Here is a 23,065-nt window from a genome sequence, read left to right on the forward strand (position 1 = left end):
GGGGAAAAGATTTAATAGGAACTTTTCCACACAAAGGGTGGTGGGTGTATGGAACAAGCTGCCAGAGGAGGTAGTTGAGGCTGGGACGATCCCAACATTTAAGAAACAGTTAGACAGGTACATGGATAGGCGTGGGCAGGTTGGATTAGTGTAGCTGGGACATGTTGGCCGGTGTGAGCAAGTATTATTGTGACATTTAAGAAGCATTTAGACTGGTACATGGATAGTGTAGGAAATTCCCCATTGTGAGAGGGAGAGAGAGGGAGAGAGAGAGAGGGTTGGATCCTTATTGAATGTGTGGGAAGGAACTGCAGATGCCAGTTTAAACCGAAGATAGACACAAAGTGCTGGAGTAACTCAGCGGGTCAGGCGGCATCTCGGGAGAGAAGGAATGGGTGACGTTTCGGGTCGAGACCCTTCTTCAGACTGAAGAAGGTACATGGATAGGACAGGTTCTGTGGGATACGGGCCAAACGCAGGCGGGTGGGACTAGTGTAGCTGGGACATGTTGGTCGGCGTGGGCAAGTTGGGCTGAAGCTGCATCATTCCGTGGGAACAGCTGACAGAAGAACATTAAGAGGAAAATTTATTTCGCTTGTAAATTTTATAGCTTCATTGTGTTCCCTGCTATCTGCACAAGGAGCGTACAATTTGTAATGTCAAAAGATGAGGACTGAAATGCAAGTGCCCATGAATATTTAAAATCAATTTGCTTCTGAGGAATTTCAAAATGCATTATCGCCAGATACAAAACTCCTAATTAGGGAACAGACTCTCAGAGCTCTTTGGAAATCTATTTCGCAGCGAGTTTATTCAGATACAAGCGGTGTTATTCCACCTGTGTTGCGGTGGTCTGGCGGAAGTCCAAGTTAATAGGTTCTAGGAGGGGGAATTAGGCCATTCGGCCCATCAAGTCTACTCTCCGCCATTCAATCATGGCTGGTCTATCTCTCCCTCCTAACCCCATTCTCCTGCCTTCTCCCCGTGACCCCCTGACGTCCGAATCTATCAACCTCCACTTTACAAATACTAGGTAGACACAAAATGCTGGAGTAACTCAGCGGGACAGGCAGCATCTCTGGAGAGAAGGAATGGGTGACGTTTCGGGTCAGGACCCTTCTTCAGACTTAAAAATACTCATTGACTATCACGGTGGCGCAGCGGTAGAGTTGTCGCCTTACAGTGAATGCAGCGTGGGAAACCCGGGTTCGATCCCAACCTCGGGCGCTGTCTGTACGGAGTTTGCACGTTCTCCCCGTGACCTGCGTGGGTTTTCCCCGAGATCTTCGGTTTCCTCCCACACTCCAAAGACGTACAGGTTTGTAGCTTAATTGACTTGGTTTGGTCCTGTTACTGCATTGAATAAACTAGACATGGCCTCCACAGCCTTCCGTGGCAATGAATTCCACAGATTCACCACCCTCTGGCTAAAGAGATTCCTCCTAAAGGAACGTCCTTTTATTCTAAGGCTGTGCACTCTGGTCCTAGACTCTCCCACTAGTGGAAACATCCTCTCCACATCCACTCTGACCAGATGTATCCCTGTCTGTAAGCACAGCTCTCAGCGTGAGCATCACACACCAATATCACGGGAAGGGCACGGTGGCGCTGCGGTAGAGTTACTGCTCGCAGCGCCAGAGACCCGGGCTCGATCCTGACGACAGGTGCTGTCTGTACGGAGTCTCCCCGTGACCTGCGTGGGTTTTCTCCGGGTGCTCTGGCTTCCTCCCAGGTTTGTAGGTTAATTGGCTGCAATAGACAATAGACAATAGGTGCAGGAGTAGGCCATTCGGCCCTTCGAGCCAGCATCACCATTCAATGTGATCATGGCTGATCATCCACAATCAGTACCCCGTTCCTGCCTTCTCCCCATATCCTTATCTTTAAGAGCCCTATAGAAACATAGAAACATAGACAATATGTGCAGGAGTAGGCCATTCGGCCCTTCGAGCCTGCACCGCCATTCAATATGATCAAGGCTGACCATCCAACTCAGTATCCTGTACCTGCCTTCTCTCCATACCCCCTGATCCCTTTAGCCACAAGGGCCACATCTAACTCCCTCTGTTAAACACTCGACTCTCTGTGTGAAGAAGTGGTCCCCGTCCCACATATTCCTTATTTTTCCTCTCACTTTAAAACAGTGATGGCAGCGGTGGGATTCGAACCCACGCCCCCGAAGAGACTGGAGCCTTAATCCAGCGCCTTAGACCGCTCGGCCACGCTACCCACTCCAGTGAACTGCGGCTCCAGTGAACTGTGAATATCCTGATTAAAAACCTCACCAGCTTTTAAGAAGAATGATCTTCATTGATTCCCAAACGCCGACTCCAGGCCATGAATCTTATGAAAAAAGAGAGTTTCTTTAATTGATTGCGTTTTTCTATTCGTGAAGTGATTTCCATGACATCGGAGCCACAGAGAGAACAATACCTCGCTCAATGTAGGAAGGAATTGCAGGTGCTGCTTAGCATCGAAGAAAGACACAAAGTGCTGGAGTAACTCAGCGGGACAGGCAGCAGAACAAGACAGCTTCCAGAGAATGGGAATGCCAATGTATAACAAGATGGAACCGCTATCGTTAGTTAGTTATTAGTATCGGTGGTGAGGAAGGAAAATTCAATGGCAGCAATTATTTCAAGAATGCTGGAATATAAAAACATGTAAAGCTGAGGCTCTAGAAGGTGTTTTTTAATATATTAAGATATTTTTAAGGCAGAGATAAACAAATTCTTTATTAGGACGGGTGTCAAGGGTTACGGGGAGAAGGCAGGAAAATGGGATTAGGAGGCATGATTGAATGGTGGAGTAGACTCGATGGGCCGAATGGCCTAATTCTACTCCTGTAACTTGTGAACACGAACTATTTCAAGTCATCATTTTTAGTAAACGAAGAGTCACAGATTATGGAAACAGGCCCTTCGGCCCAACTTGCCCATGCTGACTCTGTGCGTATTCCCCTCATAGATGGACACAAAATGCTGGAGTAACTCAGCGGGACGGGCAGCATCCGTGGAGAGAAGTAATGTGTGACATTTCTGGGAAGCTGAAGGAGAGGCTGGGGCCTGTGAGTGATAAGTGATAGATTTAGTCTCAGTCTGAAGAAGGGTCTCGACCTGAAACGTCGCCCATTCCTTCTCTCCAGAGATGCTGCCTGTCCCGCTGTGTTACTCCAGTATTTTACTCTGCATTGACTATCATCCAGGAACTGGTACAGACGCCAGGATTGTTCAGGATAAGAATGGACTTTAATATGTACAAGCGCAGAAACAGGCCCTTCGGCCCACCGAGTCCATGCCGACCAGCGATCACCCTGCACACCAACACTATCCCACACACACAAGGGGGAAATTTCCCATTTTTACCGCAGAGAGTTGTGAGACTGTGGAATTCTCTGCCTCAGAGGGCGGTGGTGGCAGGTTCTCTGGATACTTTCAAGAGAGAGCTGGATAGAGGAAAGACCTAATCTGAGGAAAGGCATTCTTGCCATAGAGGGAGTACAGAGAAGGTTCACCAGACTGATTCCTGGGATGTCAGGACTTTCATTTGAAGAAAGACTGGATAGACTCGGCTTGTACTCGCTAGAATTTAGAAGATTGAGGGGGGATCTTATAGAAACTTACAAAATTCTTAAGGGGTTGGACAGGCTAGATGCAGGAAGATTGTTCCCGGTGTTGGGGAAGTCCAGAACAAGGGGCCACAGTTTAAGGATAAGGGGGAAATCTTATAGGACCGAATGAGAAAAACATTTTTCACACAGAGAGTGGTGAATCTGTGGAATTCTCTGCCCCAGAAGGTAGTTGAGGCCTGTTCATTGGCTATATTTAAGAGGGAGTTAGATGTGGCCCTTGTGGCTAAAGGGATCAGGGGGTATGGAGAGAAGGCAGGTACAGGATACTGAGTTGGATGATCAGCCATGATCATATTGAATGGCGGTGCAGGCTCGAAGGGCCGAATGGCCTACTCCTGCACCTATTTTCTATGTTTCTATGAACTGCAGGTGCTAGAATCTTCAGCCAAACACAAAGTGCTGGAGGAACTCAGCGGGATCAGGCCGTTCGGCCGGTTCAACGGCAACATGCATCGCTGGGGGCTGCGTTAGTCAGCAGCCTGCGGGTGTGGAGCGGACCCGCCCTGCCCCCTGGTGGAGGGGTAGACCTCACGACCCTCGACAACAGCACATTGAACTGGCTACAGTGCCTGGAGGCCGTTACATCACCTCTGCTGCCTCAAACACAGGAAGAAGGGGCAGCCCCTGTGGAGGGAATGGACCGGCAAGGTTTCAATAGACAATAGACAATAGGTGCAGGAGTAGAGGCCATTCGGCCCTTCGAGCCAGCACCGCCATTCAATGTGATCATGGCTGATCATCCACAATCAGTACCCCGTTCCTGCCTTCTCCCCATATCCCCTGACTCCCCTATCTAGCTCTCTCTAGAAAGCATCCAGAGAACCGGCCTCCACCGCCCTCTGAGGCAGAGAATTCCACAGACTCACCACTCTCTGTGAGAAAAAGTGTTTCCTCGTCTCCGTTCTAAATGGCTTACCCCTTATTCTTAAACTATGGGCCTTGGTTCTGGACTCCCCCAACATCGGGAACATGTTTCCTGCCTCTAGCGTGTCCAAACCCTTAACAATCTTATATGTTTCAATGAGATGCCCCCTCATCCTTCTAAACTCCACAGTGTACAAGCCCAGCTGCTCCATTCTCTCAGCATATGAAAGTCCCGCCATCCCGGGAATTAACCTTGTAAACCTACGCTGGGCTCCCTCAATAGCAAGAATGTCCTTCCTCAAATTAGGGGACCAAAACTACACACAATTCTCCAGGTGTGGTCTCACCAGGGCTCTGTACAACTGCAGAAGGAACTCTTTGCTCCTATATTCGATTCCTCTTGTTATAAAGGCCAACATCGGGTCGGGACCCTTCTGCAGACTGAGGACAAGTTGAGACAAAGGCTGGCAAGTGACAGGTGGATGCACGGTGGCGCAGCGGTAGAGTTGCTGCCTCACAGCGCCAGAGACCCGGGTTCCATCCTGACTACGGGCGCTGTCTGTACGGAGTTTGTACGTTCTCCCCGTGGCCTGCGTGGGTTTTCTCCAGGTGCTCCGGTTTCCTCCCACACTCCAAAGACGGCCAGCTTCATCGTTAATTTGCTTGGTACAAATTGTCCCCTGTGTGTGTAGGATAGTCCTAGCATATGGGGATCACTGGTCGGCGCGGACTCGATGGGCCGAAGGGCCTGTTTCCGTGCTGTATCTAAACTACACTACCACATGCAGTACAACCCCAACATGTCGGAGTAACTCAGCGGGACAGGCAGCGTCTCTGGAGAGAAGGAATGGGTGACGTTTCGGGTCGAGACCCTTCTTCTGACTGGGTAGGGATAAGGGAAACGAGAGATATAGACGATGATGTGGAGAGATAAAGAACAATGAATGAAAGGTGTGTAAAAAAAGTAACTATGGTAAAGGAACCAGGACGTTGTTGGCTGTTTGCTGGGTGAAAACGAGAAGCTGGTGTATACCTCTTGTTCCACTTATCCCTAACCAGTCTGAGGAACAGTCTCGACCCGATTCCTTTCTCTCCAGAGATGCTGCCTATCCCGCTGAGTTACTCCAGGCTACTCCAGGTTTAATAATAATAATAATAATACATTTTATTTATGGGTGCCTTTCAAGAGTCTCAAGGACACCTTACAAAAATTTAGCAGGTAGAGGAAAAACAGGTAAGGGGAATGAAATAAATAGTAGAGACATGACTAGTACACAAAGTAAAGACAGAATTCAATTCAAAGGTTTAAACCAGCATCTGCAGTTCCTTCCTACGCAACTCAAATCGCTCCGTCCAAGGACCCAAGCAGTCTTTCCAGGTGAGGCAGAGGTTCCTCTGCACCTCCTCCAACCTCATCCATTGCATCCGCTGCACTAGGTGTCAGCTGCTCTACATCGGATGAAGAGGAACGTGTGATTTGGTGGGACAATGTACCAAGGCTCCAGTATTTGTGGTCTGCCCGCAAGGAACCGCAGACAGGAATTCTCTGCGGATGTTCCTCACAGATAAACAGAATTGAATTTTATCTCTTTCAGTTTTGTACACGGATTTAATTCCCTTAATGCCCGGCATTACGGCGGTGGTAATACTCCTTCTGTGGTTATTAATGGAGATTGTATTCTCCGCTTAAGGTCTGGATTTGTTGCCTCATGAAACTATCTTGCGGCAGTAACTGTGAAAGGAATTAACATTTTATGGGGTGACGTGATTACTGCTCCAATGAATTATTCAAAAGGCATCTTGCGGGATGTCAGGGTCTATGCTTAATGTTTAGTTTAGAGATACAGCTCAGAAACGCCGCACCTTGCGGCCAGCGATCCAGCGGGCCGAGCAGCGTCTGTGGAGGGTAGACAAAGGTGATGGAGGAACTCAGCAGGTGCAGCAGCATGCTTCTTCAGTGTCTGTGGAGGGAATGGCCCAGACGATGTTTCAGAATAGGGATAGTTAAAACCCTGGAGAAACTCAGCGGGTGAGGCAGCATCTATGGAGCGAAGGAATAGGTGACGTTTCGGGTCGAGGGAGCGGTCTCTGCGGAAAGCCGAAAGGGGAGGAGATGGGAAGATGTGGCCAGTGGTGGGGTCACGTTGGAGGTGGCGAAAATGTCGGAGGATTATTTGTTGTATGTGACAGCTGGTGGGGTGGAAGGTGAGGACTAGGACAAGGATAAGGGGTCACAGTTTAAGGATAAGGGGGAAATCCTTTAGGACCGAGATGAGAAAAACATTTTCACACAGAGAGAGTGGTGAATCTGTGGAATTCTCTGCCACAGAAGGTAGTTGAGGCCACAGTTCATTGGCTATATTTAAGAGGGAGTTAGATGTGGCCCTTGTGGCTAAAGGGATCAGGGAGTATGGAGAGAAGGCAGCTACAGGATACTGAGTTGGATGATCAGCCATGATCATATTGAATGGCGGTGCAGGCACGAAGGGCCGAATGGCCTACTCCTGCACCTATTTTCTATGTTTCTATGATGTGGCCAGTGGTGGGGTCCCGTTGGAGGTGGCAAAAATGTTGGAGGATTATTTGTTGTATGTGACGGCTGGTAGTTCAAGTTCAAGTGAGTTTATTGTCATGTGTCCCTGATAGGACAATAAAATTCTTGCTTTGCTTCAGCACAACAGAACATAGTAGGCATTGACTACAGAACAGATCAGTGTGTCCATTTACCATTGTATAAATATATACACACATGAATAAATAAACTGATAAAGTGCGAATAACAGATAATTGGTTATTAATAATCAGAGTTTTGTCCGAGCCAGGTTTAATAGCCTGATGGCTGAGGGGAAGTAGCTATTCCTGAACCTGGTTGTTGCAGTCTTCAGGCTCCTGTACCTTCTACCTGAAGGTAGCAGGGAGATGAGTGTGTGGCCAGGATGGTGTGGGTCCTTGATGATACTGCCAGCCTTTTTGAGGCAGCGACTGCGATAAATCCCCTCGATGGAAGGGAGGTCAGAGCCGATGATGGACTGGGCAGTGTTTACTACTTTTTGTAGTCACTTCCTCTCCAGGGCGCTCAAGTTGCCGAACCACAAATTCCACGATGCTTTACGATGCAAGCCACCTTGAGGAAGGTGAAGGACTAGGGGGCTCGGCCCTCGTTGCGAGTGGGGGTGGGTGGGGAGTGAGAGCAGAGTTACGGGGTATAGAAGAGACGCTGGTGCGAGCTTCATCCATAGCAGAAGAGGGGAACCCCCTTCAGATCTTCAAGGTTGCCATCATTCTCTGCCAACTCAATCCATTGAAAAAACCGCAACAAAGTAACAAACCACGGCAACAGTAACAAATAAGTGACAAAGGGCGGTGTGTGTATCCCCGAGAGAAAGTATCCCCTTCACAAACACTTGCAACATTGTTGCACCATCGGGATGAGTCCGAGTATAGAAGAGAGATCGACCGACTGACCATATGGTGCCAGCGCAATAACCTGGCCCTCAACACCAGCAAAACCAAGGAACTGATTGTGGACTTTGGAAGGAGTAGGAGGGGGACCCACAGTCCCGTTTATATCCCGTTGAAAGGGTCAAGAGCTTCAAATTCCTGGGCGTGCACATCTCTGAAGATCTTTCCTGGTCCGAGAACACTGATGCAATTATCAAGAAAGCTCATCAGCGCCTCTACTTCCTGAGAAGATTACGGAGAGTCGGTTTGTCAAGGAAGACTCTCTCTAACTTCTACAGGTGCACAGTCGAAAGCATGCTGATCGGTTGCATCGTGGCTTGGTTCGGCAACTTGAGCGCCCTGGAGAGGAAAACACTACAAAAAGTAGTAAACACTGCCCAGTCCATCATCGGCTCTGACCTTCCTTCCATCGAGGGGATCTATCGCAGTCGCTGCCTCAAAAAGGCTGGCAGCATCATCAATGACCCACACCATCCTGGCCACACACTCATCTCCCCGCTACCTTCAGGTAGAAGGTACAGGAGCCTGAAGACTGCAACGACCAGGTTCAGGAATAGCTACTTCCCCACAGCCATCAGGCTATTAAACCTGGCTCGGACAAAACTCTGAACATTAATAACCCATTATTTGTTATTTGCACTTTATCAGTTTATTTATTCATGTGTTCTGTAGTCAATGCCGACTATGTTCTGTTGTGCTGAAGCAAAGCAAGAATTTCATTGTCCTATCAGGGACACATGACAATAAAGTTGAACTTGAACCATCCAGAGCAACAAAGGCACTTTCCTCTCAGTGAGCGCAGTTACCTCAGCACCTCCTCCAGCAGTTCTAGCAGGAAAACCACCCGTTTAAATCCAAGTTACAGACAAAATACTGGAGTCATAGCCCTGTCCCACCGTACGAGTTCAAGAGCTCTCCCGAGTGGAGAATACATCAGTTCTTCTCTGTCAAAGAAATGCTTTTTTTTTCTTTCAAAACTATGTACCGTTTAGTTTAAGAAGGAACTGCAGATGCTGGAAAAATCGAAGGTGGACAAAAATGCTGGAGAAACTCAGCGGGTGAGGCAGCATCTATGGAGCGAAGGAATAGGCGACGTTTCGGGTCGAGACCCGGAAGGGTCTCGACCCGAAACGTCACCTATTCCTTCGCTCCATAGATGCTGCCTCACCCTTAAGGGTCTCGACCCAAAACGTCTTAAGGGGTTGGACAGGCTAGATGCAGGAAGATTGTTCCCGATGTTGGGGAAGTCCAGGACAAGGGGTCACAGTTTAAGGATAAAGGGGAAATCCTTTAGGACCGAGATGAGAAAAAACGTTCACACAGAGAGTGGTGAATCTGTGGAATTCTCTGTCACAGAAGGTAGTTGAGGCCACAGTTAATTGGCTATATTTAAGAGGGAGTTAGATCTGGCCCTTGCGGCTAAAGGGATCAGGGGGTATGGAGAGAAGGCAGGTACAGGATACTGAGTTGGATGATCAGCCATGATCATATTGAATGGCGGTGCAGGCTCGAAGGGCCGAATGGCCTCTACTCCTGCACCTATTTTTCGATGTTTCTATGAACTGGGAGATTTACGGTAATGGCCGCTCGTCGGTACTCAGGGCCCTCGTGGACAGATCCTGCTGCAATTATTCACCACCATCTTCACTATCTTCAACTCCCACGTCCCAAAGCATCGCGGGTTAATCATAAAGGTGTGGATGAGAAAGTGAGATTGCATAGAACTATGGTATAGAATGGGCGATCAATGGTCGGCGTGGACCCGGTGGGCCGAAGGGCCTGTTTCCACGCTGTATCTCTACATCAATTAGACTTAGAAACATAGAAACATAGAAAATAGGCGCAGGAGGAGGCCATTCGGCCCTTCGAGCCTGCACCGCCATTCAATATGATCATGGCTGATCATCCAGCTCAGTATCCTGTACCTGCCTTCTCTCCATACCCCCTGATCCCTTTAGCCACAAGGGCCACATCTAACTCCCTCTTAAATATAGACTTCAACTTATTGAATATTTTAACAAGATTGAACCAAGCTGTAAGGAACATTTCAAGGGATCAGATTGAAAGGCAAAGGTAGACAAAAATGCTGGAGGAACTCAGCGGGTGAGGGAGCATCTGTGGAGCGAAGGAAATAGGTGACGTTTCTCCAATTTCAGGTAGTCCCTGCTTTCTCCCTCCTTCCCCTCCCCTCCCCAGCTCCCCCACAGCGCACTGTCCCACTGTCTCCGCCTCTTCCTTTCTTCTTCCCGCCTCTCCACCCCCACATCAGTCTGAAGAAGGGTCTGGACCCGAAACGTCACCTAATCCTTTGCTCCATAGATGCTGCCTCACCTGCTGAGTTCCTCCAGCATTTTTGTCGACCTGCGATTTTCCCCGCTTCTGCAGTTCCTTCTTAAACACATTGAAAGGCAAAATTAGTAGACCCGATAAAATTAACTTTAACCAATGAAACATTGAGAATAAAGAAAACATTTGCATATTACATCAGGTCGTTAAAGTACAGCAACAATTTAAATCTTGATTATAAAGGAAGTCAAATTGTTAATTCAAAGGGCTTCTTAAATTTAAATATTGTTTGTTCTGTTCTTGTCGTTTACTTTTATTCCCCGGGCCCTTTCATCTCCGGGTCTTTCATTTTATTAAGAATATAAACTCTGCAATTTGTAGCCAGGATGTGGAGTCTTTGGAGCTGGAGCGGACTGATTAAAGTCGAGATCAAACTGAATTTTCAACAGGCTGCCTTCATCCCAAAAACCTCTGCCGTTCGTTCTCCCGACGCAGTGATTTGCCCCCCCCCCCCCCCCCCCCCCCCCCCCCCCCCCTCCCCCCGTGGTTCAAAGTTGGGCAAATACCTCTGTAGTAACTGTAGGAACATGGAAAGGGACAAAAGTTTAGGGGCAACATGAGGGGGAACTTCTTTACTCAGAGAGTGGTAGTACAGAGGAGATTTACTAGAATGTTGCCTGGGTTTCAGCTAAGTTACAGAGAAAGGTTGAACAAGTTAGGTCTTTATTCTTTGGAGCGCAGAAGGTTAAGGGGGGACTTGATAGAGGTCTTTAAAATGATGAGAGGGATAGACAGAGTTGACGTGGATAAGCTTTTTCCATTGAGAGTAGGGAAGATTCAAACAAGAGTCACCACTTTCACACAGAGAGTGGTGAATCTGTGGAATTCTCTGCCACAGAAGGTAGTTGAGGCCAGTTCATTGGCTATATTTAAGAGGGAGTTAGATGTGGCCCTTGTGGCTAAAGGGATCATGTGGTATGGAGAGAAGGCAGGGATGGGATACTGAGTTGGATGATCAGCCATGATCATATCGAATGGCGGTGCAGGCTTGAAGGGCCGAATGGCCTACTCCTGCACCTATTGTCTATGTTTCTAAGAGGACATGATTTGAGAATTAAGGGACAGAAGTTTAGGGGTAACATGAGGGGGAACTTCTTTACTCAGGGAGTGGCAGCTGTGTGGAATGAGCTTCCAGTGGAAGTGGTGGAGGCAGGTTCGATTTTATCATTTAAAAGTAAATTGGATAGGTAAATGGACGGGAAAGGAATGGAGGGTTATGGTCTGAGCGCAGGTAGATGGGACTAGGTGAGAGTAAGTGTTCGGCATGGACTAGAAGGGCCGAGTGGCCTGTTTCCTTGATTGGACTTTGCAGGCTTTACCTTGCACTAAACGTTATTCCCTTATCCTGTATCTGTACACTGTGGATGGGTCGATTGTAATCATGTATTGTCTTTCCGCTGACTGGTTAGCACGCAACAAAAGCTTTTCACTGTACCTCGGTACACGTGACAATAAACTGAACTGCACTGAATTGCCCTGGGCCTGGTCAGAGTGAGGCCCAGCGCAAATTGGAGGAACTGCACCTCATATTTCGCTTGGGCAACTTACACCCCAGCGGTGTGAACATTGACTTCTCTAACTTCAAGTAACCCCGGCATTCGCTCCCTCACCCTGGTCATCCTGCCAGCTCCACTGTTCGTATCCGTGTATCCCTCTCGTTAGCACACCTTCCCCAGCCAACAATGGACCATTGTGGGCTCCACCCTGCCTTGGTCATCTGTTGCCGGCCCTGCTTTGTTCTGGTCCTTTCTTGGCCCCAGTTCCCTCCCCCTCTACTTTTAGTCCCGACCAAAATGTCACCCGCCCTTTGCTTCAGAGATGCTGCCCGACCCGCTGAGTTACTCCAGCATTTTGTGTCTTTCTTCGGTGTAAACCAGCATCTGCAGTTCATTTCTACACATAAGTTCAGTTGAGTTTATTGTCACGTGTACAGAGGTACAGGGAAAAGCTTTTGTTGCGTGCTATCCAGTCAGCGGAAAGACAATACGTGATTACAATCGAGCCGTCCACAGTGTACAGACACATGATCAAGGGAATAAGTTAGTCTGATTAAAGATAGTCTCCACTGAGGTAGATGGTAGCTCAGGACCGCTCTCTAGGTTCATTAGTTCATAAGTGATAGGAGCAGTCAGGCCATTTGGCCTATCGTTTACGCCACCTCTCATTCAATTTCCCTCCTAACCCCATTTCCTTGCCTTCAAAAAATATCCACTGACTTGTGGCCTCCACAGCTGTCTGTGGCAAGGAATTCCACAGATTCACCGCCCTCTGAAGAAATTCCTCTGAAAAATACAGATGGAAACATAGGCAATAGGTGCAGGAGGAGGCCATTCGGCCCTTCGAGCCAGCACTGGCATTCAATGTGATCATGGCTGATCATCCCCAATCAGTACCCCGTTCCTGCCTTCTCCCCATATCCCTTGATTCCGTTAGCACCAAGAGCTAAATCTAACTCTCTCTGGAAAACATCCAGAGAATTGGCCTCCACATCTTTCTGTGGCAGAGAATTCCACAGATTCACAACTCTCTGGGTGAAAATGTTTTTCTTCGTCTCAGTCCTAAATGGCCGACCATTGTGTCTGACCCCTGGATCCTCATCTCCTTCCTAAAGGAATACGTTTTAATTCTGAGGCTGTGACCTCTGGTCCTAGACTCTCCCACTAGTGGAAACATCCTATCCACATCCACTCTATCCAGGCCTTTCACTATTCGGTAAGTTTCCACGCAGAATTACTCTAACTATATTTTTAAGGCAGAGATAGATAGATTCTTGATTAGTGCGGGTGTCAGGGGTTATGGGGAGAAGGCAGGAGAATGGGGTTAGGAGGGAAAGATAGATCAGCCATTATTGAATGGCAGAGTAGTCTTGATGGGCTGAATGGCCTAATTCTGCTCTTATTCCTTATGGCCTAGTGTGAAACGGACGATTGTTGGTCGGTGTAGACTCGCTGGGTCGAAGGGCCTGTTTCCAGGTTGTATCTTTCAATCGATTCAATTAAAAAAAAATCTCAAAGCATCCGTTAGAGTTATACTGCATAGTAATTCAGCCCGTCACTGCTGGCCTGACTCTCTGGGAATGACAATAGACAATAGACAATAGGTGCAGGAGTAGACCATTCGGCCCTTCGAGCCAGCACCGCCATTCAATGTGATCGTGGCTGATCATCCCCAATCAGTACCCCGTTCCTGCCTTCTCCCCATATCCCCTGACTCCGCTATCCCTATCTAGCTCTCTCTTGAAAGCATCCAGAGAACCGGCCTCCACCGCCCTCTGAGGCAGAGAATTCCACAGACTCACCACTCTCTGTGAGAAAAAGTGTTTCCTCGTCTCCGTTCTAAATGGCTTACTCCTTAATCTTAAACTGTGTGACCCCTGGTTCTGGACCCCCCCCAACATCGGGAACATGTTTCCTGCCTCTAGCGTGTCCAAGCCCTTAACAATCTTATATGTTTCAATGAGATACCCTCTCATCCGATTAGATCCCTACTCCCCACATTATCCCTGCACACCGGGCAACTTTAACTATGACAAATGGCACGATGACAGAGCACACTTTGTTGAAACTGTCTGAAGATTTGTACATCACAGGCAATTAAACCGGCAGCTCTTACTGCAGCCGAACTTTCCGTCACGACTTTTAAAGTCCAATAAAATCCTGTCATTCTTGGAATTTAAAAACAAACTTTTTAAAAACTTCTAACACAAAATGCTGGAGTATCTCAGCGGGTCGAGACCCTTCTTCCATCTCTATGTCCCGAAACGTCACCCATTCCTTCTCTCCAGAGATGCCGCCTGTCCCGCTGAGTTACTCCAGCATTTTCCGTCTATCCTCGGTTTAAAACAGCTTCTGCAGTTCGCTCATTAGAAGAATGAGGGGGGGAGGGGGGACCTCATTGAAACTTCCAGAATAGTGAAAGGCCTGGATAGAGTGGATGTGGAGAGGATGTTTCCACTGGTGGGAGAGTCTAGGACCAGAGGGCACAGCCTCAGGATTAAAGGACGTTTCTTTGGGAAGGAGATGAGGAGGAATTTCTTTAGTCAGAGGGTGGTGAATCTGTGGAATTATTTGCCACAGACGGCTGTGGAGGCCACAAGTCAGTGGATATTAACTCTAACTAACTCACACTAACTCTTACAAATCGGGTCTTTGGCGCTGTAAGGCCGCAACTCTACCGTTGGGCCACCGTAACCCTCGATGGTTTGATGTTTGATCTTTCCCTGGATATTTTTAAGTCAGAGATAGACAGATTCTTGATTAGTGCGGGTGTCAGGGGTTATGGGGAGAAGGCAGGAGAATGGGGTTAGGAGGGAGAGATAGATCAGCCGTGATTGAATGGTGGAGTAGACTTGATGGGCCGAATGGCCTAATTCTACTCCTGAGGCTTATAACCTTAAAACGATCAGAACTGTTGTGTTAGCTTCATGTGTTAATGTCAGTCAGGAGGAAGGAACGTTGGAACAACAGACTACAGAGAAATCAGTAAAGCAGAAACCATTTTTCTTGTCCCTAAATGGACCCGATCAGCCATTGGTATAGATGTCGCATTTCAATCCCATTTGCAACAAAAAAAACAATTCTCCCATTTCCCCAAGTTTAGTTTAGGTTATAGATACAGCGCTGAAAAAGGCCCTTCGGCCCACCCAGTCCGTGCCGACCAGCGATCGCCCCGCACACTAACACTACCCCACACACACACTAGGGACAAATGACAATTTTTTACCGAAGCCGATTAACCTACAAACCTGCACGTCTTTGGAGTGTGGGAGGGAACCGAAGATCTCGGAGAAAAACCCACGCAGGTCACAGGGAGAACCTGCAAACTCCGCACAGACAGCGCCCGAGTTCAAGATTGAACCCGGGTCTCTGGCGCTGTGAGGCAGCAGCTCCACCCGCTGCACCACCGTGACGCTGTTACGCTCTACCCTGAAAAATGCATCTTGGAACCAGAGGTCTTTCCTTTTACTAATAAAAGAATAAAAGACGAAAAGGGTGAGACAGGGACAGTCAGCGGGTCAGGCAGCATCTGTGGAGAACATGGATAGGTGACGTTTCAGGTCGAGACCCTTCTTGTGTAGGGGAAGGGGGGGGGGGGGGGAAAGGAAGCTGGAAGAGAGGCAGGGGCAAAGCCTGTGAGTGATAGGTGGAGATTTAGTCTCGGTCTGAGGAAGGGTCTCCAGACATGCTGTCGGTCCCGCTGAGTTACTCCAGCACTTTGTGTCTATCTTCGGTTTAAACCGGCATCTGCAGTTCCTTCCGACACATTCAATAAATCAGCCCGAAGAAGGATCCCAACCACCCTCTCTCTCTCCCTCTCTCACAATGGGGAACGGGGAGAGAGAGAGAAGGAGGGAGAGAGGGAGAAGGAGGGAAGGTGGGAAGAAGGAGGGAAGGAGAGAGGGAGAGAGGGAGGGAGAGAGAGAGAGAGAGGGATAGAGAGAGAGGGAGAGAGAGAGAGAGAGTGAGGGAGGGAGAGATAGGGAGAGTGAGAGGGAGAGAGAGGGAAAGAGATGGGAGAGAGAGAGAGATAGAGAGAGAGATAGAGAGAGGGAGAGAGGGAGAGAGGGAGAGAGAGAGAGGGATAGAGAGAGGGAGAGAGAGAGAGAGAGAGAGGGAGAGGGATAGAGGGAGAGAGGGAGAGAGAGAGAGAGAGAGAGAGAGGGGGGGGAGAGAGGGAGAGATAGAGATAGAGAGAGAGAGAGAGAGGGAGAGAGGGAGAGAGAGGGAGAGAGAGAGAGGGAGAGAGAGGGAGAGGGAGAGAGGAAGGGAGAGAGAGAGGGAGAGAGGGAGGGAGGGAGGGAGAAAGGGAGAGAGAGAGAGAGAGTCCGGTGAGGCGTGCAGTACTTTGCTAGCTCAGCCCACGCAGCAGAGAAGATTGATGGAGCTATCACCATCGTATCTCAGGCTCCACTGACAGGAAGGGGCGGTAACGATCCAAGATTGATTAGCATTTGTTAAATCTTTCTCTTTGAGCAACTACTGAAAGATAATTGTCCAGGGACCGCAGGTCATCTGCTTTGCATCCCCAAAAAAATGTATTTCCCCCCTTACCATAAATGAGGTTGATTGTTGCTGCACTGGTTACTGCATCTTCTTCAATGAAGAAGAAGAAGAAAAAGATGAAGAATTTCAATGTTGAAGATTACATCCTTGAAATTTCCTTCACAGCCTTTCAATTAAGTTCTGCTTGTTACGAAGAGCTACTGGGACACATGTTCCCGATGTTGGGGGAGTCCAGAACCAGGGGCCACACAGTTTAAGAATAAGGAGTAAGCCATTTAGAACGGAGACGAGGAAACACTTTTTGGTGAGTCTGTGGAATTCTCTGCCTCAGAGGGCGGTGGAGGCAGGTTCTCTGGATACTTTCAAGAGAGAGCTAGATAGGGCTCTTAAAGATAGCGGAGTCAGGGGATATGGGGAGAAGGCAGGAACGGGGTACTGATTGGGGATGATCAGCCATGATCACATTGAATGGCAGTGCTGGCTCGAAGGGCCGAATGGCCTGCTCCTGCACCTATTGTCTATTGTTTATTGACTGAGTCATTGAGTCATACAGCGTGGAAACAGGCCCTTCGGCCCAACATGCCCACACTGACCAACATGCCCACACCGACCAACATGCCCACACTGACCAACATGCCCACACCGACCAACATGCCCACACTGACCAACCCGCCCACACTGACCAACCCGCCCACACCGACCAACATGCCCACACCGACCAACATGCCCACACTGACCAACATGCCCACACTGACCAACCCGCCCACACCGACCAACATGCCCACACCGACCAACATGCCCACACCGACCAACATGCCCACACTGACCAACATGCCCACACTGACCAACATGCCCACACTGACCAACCCGCCCACACTGACCAACCCGCCCACACTGACCAACATGCCCACACTGACCAACACGCCCACACTGACCAACCCGCCCACACCGACCAACATGCCCACACTGACCAACATGCCCACACCGACCAACATGCCCACACTGACCAACATGCCCACACCGACCAACATGCCCACACCGACCAACATGCCCACACCGACCAACATGCCCACACCGACCAACATGCCCACACTGACCAACATGCCCACACTGACCAACCCGCCCACACTGACCAACATGCCCACACTGACCAACATGCCCACACCGACCAACATGCCCACACCGACCAACATGCCCACACTGACCAACCCGCCCACACTGACCAACCCGCCCACACTGACCAACATGCCCACACTGACCAACATGCCCACACTGACCAACATGCCCACACTGACCAACATGCCCACACTGACCAACCCGCCCACACTGACCAACCCGCCCACACCGACCAACATGCCCACACTGACCAACATGCCCACACTGACCAACCCGCCCACACCGACCAACATGCCCACACTGACCAACATGCCCACACCGACCAACATGCCCACACTGACCAACATGCCCACACCGACCAACATGCCCACACCGACCAACATGCCCACACTGACCAACATGCCCACACTGACCAACATGCCCACACTGACCAACATGCCCACACTGACCAACCCGCCCACACTGACCAACATGCCCACACCGACCAACATGCCCACACCGACCAACATGCCCACACCGACCAACATGCCCACACTGACCAACCCGCCCACACCGACCAACATGCCCACACCGACCAACATGCCCACACTGACCAACATGCCCACACTGACCAACATGCCCACACTGACCAACATGCCCACACTGACCAACATGCCCACACTGACCAACATGCCCCATCTACACTAGTCCCACCTATTAATGGCTAACAATGGCCTCATCGTTTGCATACCTTGATTCTAAATCTCTCTCCATCACCATCTATATCTCTCGTTTCCCTCTCCCATGACTCTCAGTCTGAGGAAGGGTCTCGACCCGAAACGTCGCCCATTCCTTCTCCCCAGAGATGATGCTGCCTGCCCCGCTGAGTTACTCCAGCGTTTTGCGTCTATCTCCGGTTTAAACCAGTTCCTTCCTACACATTTCTCCACAAAGTTTAGTTTAGCTTTAGAGATACAGCACGGAAACAGGCCCTTCATCCAAATCATTGATGTATATTGTAAATAGCTGCGGTCCCGGCACCGAGCCTTGCGGTACCCCACTAGTCACTGCCTGCCATTCTGAAAGGGACCCGTTAATCCCTACTCTTTGTTTCCTGTCTGCCAACCACTTCTCTATCCATGTCAGCACTCAACCCCCAATACCATGTGCCCTCATTTTGCCCGGCATTACGGCGGTTGTAATACTCCTTCTGTGGTTATTAATGGAGATTGTATTCTCCGCTTAAGGTCTGGATTTGTTGCCTCATGAAACTATCTTGCGGCAGTAACTGTGAAAGGAATTAACATTTTATGGGGTGACGTGATTACTGCTCTAATGAAATATTCAAAGGGCATCTTGCGGGATGTCAGGGTCTATGTTTAATGTTTAGCTTAGAGATACAGCTCAGAAACGCCGCACCTTGCGGCCAGCGATCCCCGCACACTTACACTATCTCCCACACACACACGCACACGCACACTAGGGACAATTTACACTTATACCAGGCAATTAACCTTCAAACCTGCACGTCTTTGGAGTGTGGGAGGAAACCGAAGATCTCAGGAAAAAACCCACGCAGGTCACGGGGAGAACGTGCAAACTCCGTACAGACAGCGCCCGTAGTCAGAGTACAGAGGAGGTTCACCAGACTGATTCCTGGGATGTCAGGACTTTCATATGAAGAAAGACTGGATAGACTCGGCTTGTACTCGCTAGAATTTAGAAGATTGAGGGGGGATCTTATAGAAACTTACAAAATTCTTAAGGGGTTGGACAGGCTAGATGCAGGAAGATTGTTCCCGATGTTGGGGAAGTCCAGAACAAGGGGTCACAGTTTAAGGATAAGGGGGAAGTCTTTTAGGACCGAGATGAGAAAAACATTTTTTACACTTTTTACAGTTCATTGGCTATATTTAAGAGGGAGTTAGATGTAGCTCTTGTGGCTAAAGGGATCAGGGGGTATGGAGAGAAGGCAGGTACAGGATACTGAGTTGGATGATCAGCCATGATCATATTGAATGGCGGTGCAGGCTCGAAGGGCCGAATGGCCTACTCCTGCACCTATTGTCTATGTTTCTATGTTTCTATAGTCCGGATCGAAACAGGGTCTCTGGTGCTGTAAGAATCTTATAGAGGCGTACAACATCATCAGAGGAATAGATCGGGTAAATGCACAGAGTCTCTTGCCCAGAGTAGGGGAATCGTGGAGCAGAGGACATGATGTAGGGGCAAGGTGAAGGGGAAAATATTTGATAGGAATCCAAGGGGTAACTTTTTCACACAAAGGGTGGTGGGCGTATGGAACAAGCTGCCAGAGGAGGTAGGTAGACAAAAATGCTGGAGAAACTCAGCGGGTGCAGCAGCATCTATGGAGCGAAGGAAATAGGCAACGTTTCGGGATGAAACCTGAATGGAACAAGCTTGCCAGAGGAGGTTAGATTCAAGATGGCGTCGCGTGGCTCTGTGTCTCCACAGTTTTTGCAAGTTAGTATTTTTCTGGTTAATAATTACCGTAGTTTACACTCGGAACAAGAACAAGCCGTCAAGATCTACTGGATCTCAGTCTTCTCCGTAGAACCAGTACACTAAGCGACTTCCAACTACCGCCAGAGATCACCAGGACACCGCGGCCTAATGTGCCAGCTCCTCCGACAGGAAGTGCCCGGAGGCGGCGCAGGGACCACAAACAAAGACGTGGGAAGCGGGGAGGCTATCGGGCTAGGCTAAAGCTAAACCCACACCAGCCAGCTCTGCCAAGCATTTTCCTCGCCAATGTTCGCTCCCTGGTGAATAAAATCGATGAACTACGGCTGCGGATCACCACACATAAACGGATCGCCGACTGCAACGCCATGGTCTTTACCGAAACATGGCTCAACGACAACATCCCGGACAACGCCATCGAGCTGGATGGGCGCACTGTCTTCAGGGCCGACAGAACAGCGGAGGACTCCGGTAAGACCAAGGGCGGCGGACTGTGCATCTATGTGAACAACTCATGGTGTACGGACGTTGTTAGGATTGGTAGTCACTGCTCTGCTGACCTGGAATACCTGATGTTAAAGTGCAGGCCCTTCTATCTGCCCAGAGAATTTACATCGATTGTTATCACTGCAGTCTATGTACCCCCGGACGCTAATGCCAGGCTAGCAATGGAAGAGCTGCAAGCTGCTATCAGCAAACAACTAACTGCACACCCAGAGGGGGCATTTATTGTTGCGGGTGATTTTAACCACTCCAACCTTAAAACTGTACTCCCCAGGTTCCATCAGCATGTCTCCTGCCCAACCAGAGGAGACAATATTCTGGATTTAGTGTACACTAACATTACTGAAGCCTACAAAGCCCTCCCCCTCCCCCACCTGGGACAGTCTGACCACCTCTCTCTGTTCCTGCTCCCCAAATACACACCTCTGATCAGACGTGTGAAACCAACCGTGAGGACAGTGAAGGTCTGGCCTGAGGGGGCTGTCTCTGTTTTACAGCAGCAGTTTCAGCAAACAGACTAGAGTCTGTTTGCCACCCAGGCCACCTTTGACTCCCAAGTGGACATTAACTCATACACCTCAACAGTTTTGGACTGCATCAAATTCTGCACCAACAACGTCACAACCCACAAAGAAATAAAGACCTTCCCTAACCAGAAGCCGTGGATGAGCAGGGAGGTCAGAGTCTTGCTGAAGGCTCGCGATGCCGCTTTCAGATCTGGCGACGCTGAGGGATACAGCTCATCCAGGGCCAACCTGAAAAAGGGAATTAGGAATGCCAAACTCAATCACAAACGGCAGATCGAGGAACATTTTCATAACAACTCCGACCCCAGACGCATGTGGCAAGGCGTTAAGTCCATTGCCGATTACCATAAAGTTAACACCCCCCCCCCTCCCCCAGACAACGTCACCCTTCCTGACGAGCTAAACCACTTCTATGCTCGCTTTGACCGGGACAACAAAACTCCACCCAGCAAAGTTGCTCCACCCCCGAATGAACAACCCCTCAGTCTCTCCACCTCTGCTGTACAAGATGCACTGAGCAAGGTGAATGAGCACAAAGCTGCCGGCCCCGATGGCATCCCCGGGCGGGTGCTTAGGGCATGTGCTGGACAACTATCCCCGGTCCTCACTGACATTTTCAATCACTCACTGGCCCAGGGTGTTGTCCCCACTTGCCTCAAGACATCAACCATCGTGCCAGTGCCCAAACAGTCAGCCACAGGGAGTCTCAACGACTTCCGCCCAGTGGCACTCACCCCTGTCATTGCAAAGTGCTTTGAGCGGCTGATCTTGGCTCACCTCAAAGCCAGCCTCCCCCCCACACTGGACCCCCATCAGTTTGCCTACCGGACCAACAGGTCTACAGAGGACGCCATATCTGCGGCCCTACACTCTGCCCTGACCCACCTGGACAACAACAACTCCTACATCAGGTTGCTGTTCATTGATTTCAGCTCCGCTTTCAACAATGTCATCCCCGCCAGCTTGATCACCAAACTCAGCGGGCTTGGCATCTCCACATCCCTCTGCAACTGGACACTGGCTTTCCTCACCAACAGACCGCAGTCTGTCAGGGTCAACAACCTCACCTCCTCCACTATAACACTGAACACCGGCGTGCCACAGGGCTGTGTGCTCAGCCCTCTCCTCTACTCCCTCTTCACCCACGACTGCATCCCTAAGTACGGATCCAACGCCATCATTAAGTTTGCTGACGACACCACGGTGGTAGGACTGATCAGTGACAACGATGAGTCAGCCGACCGAGAGGAGGTCCAGCACCTGACAGCCTGGTGTGCCAACAATAACCTCGTCCTCAACTCCAAGAAGACGAAGGAAATCATCGTTGACTTCAGGAAGAACAGAGGGGGCAGACATACCCCCATCCATATAAACGGGACTGAGGTAGAGCGCGTCTCCAACTACAAATTCCTCGGGGTACACATCTCGGAGGATCTGTCCTGGTCCCTCAACACCTCCAAGCTGATCAAAAAGGCACAGCAGCGCCTTTACTTCCTGAGGAGGCTCAAGAAAGCTCACCTGTCCCCCCAGATCCTGACCAACTTCTACCGCTGTACCATCGAGAGCATCCTGACCACCTGCTTCACGGTATGGTACAGCAGCTGCACTGTTGCGGACAGGAAGGCACCACAACGGGTGGAGAAAACCGCTCAGCACATCATCGGTGCCCCGCTCCCTGCCATGGATGCCCTCCACCGAAAACGGTGTCTGAGACGGGCCGGGAAGATCATCAAGGACCCCTCCCTCCCCAACCATGGACTGTTTGCCCTCCTCCCATCAGGGAGGCGGTACAGGAGCCTCAGGTCTCGTACTAGCAGGATGAGGAACAGCTTTTTCAATAACACCATTACACTGCTGAACTCGGAGTCCCAACGCTAACCATCTTTAGACTCTCCCACTTGTATACAGTTATCTGCCTATGTATCAGTTTTAATTCATCCACAATCCACACATTGTTAACCAGTATTTGTATTTGTATTTCTACTATCTTGCACTATGACCAGACGCTGAACTGCATTTTGTTGTACCTGTACTCGTAAAGTTGAATTGAATTGAATTGAATAGTTGAGGCAGGGACTATCCCATCATTTAAGAGACAGTTAGACAGGTACATGGATCGGACAGATTTGGAGGGATCCGGGCCAAACGCA

The 23,065-nt window shown here is 49.5% G+C and overlaps 1 non-coding gene across 1 annotated transcript; it reads right to left on the reverse strand.

Annotated features, from left to right (window-relative positions):
• Positions 1-2,147: 2,147 nt before the first annotated feature.
• trnal-aag lies at positions 2,148-2,229 on the reverse strand. Its single transcript has one exon. It is a non-coding gene; the product is annotated as a tRNA-Leu (tRNA).
• Positions 2,230-23,065: the final 20,836 nt, after the last annotated feature.

This window comes from Amblyraja radiata, chromosome 24 (assembly GCF_010909765.2).
Source record: "Amblyraja radiata isolate CabotCenter1 chromosome 24, sAmbRad1.1.pri, whole genome shotgun sequence".
In the NCBI taxonomy this organism is placed as follows: Eukaryota; Metazoa; Chordata; class Chondrichthyes; order Rajiformes; family Rajidae; genus Amblyraja; species Amblyraja radiata.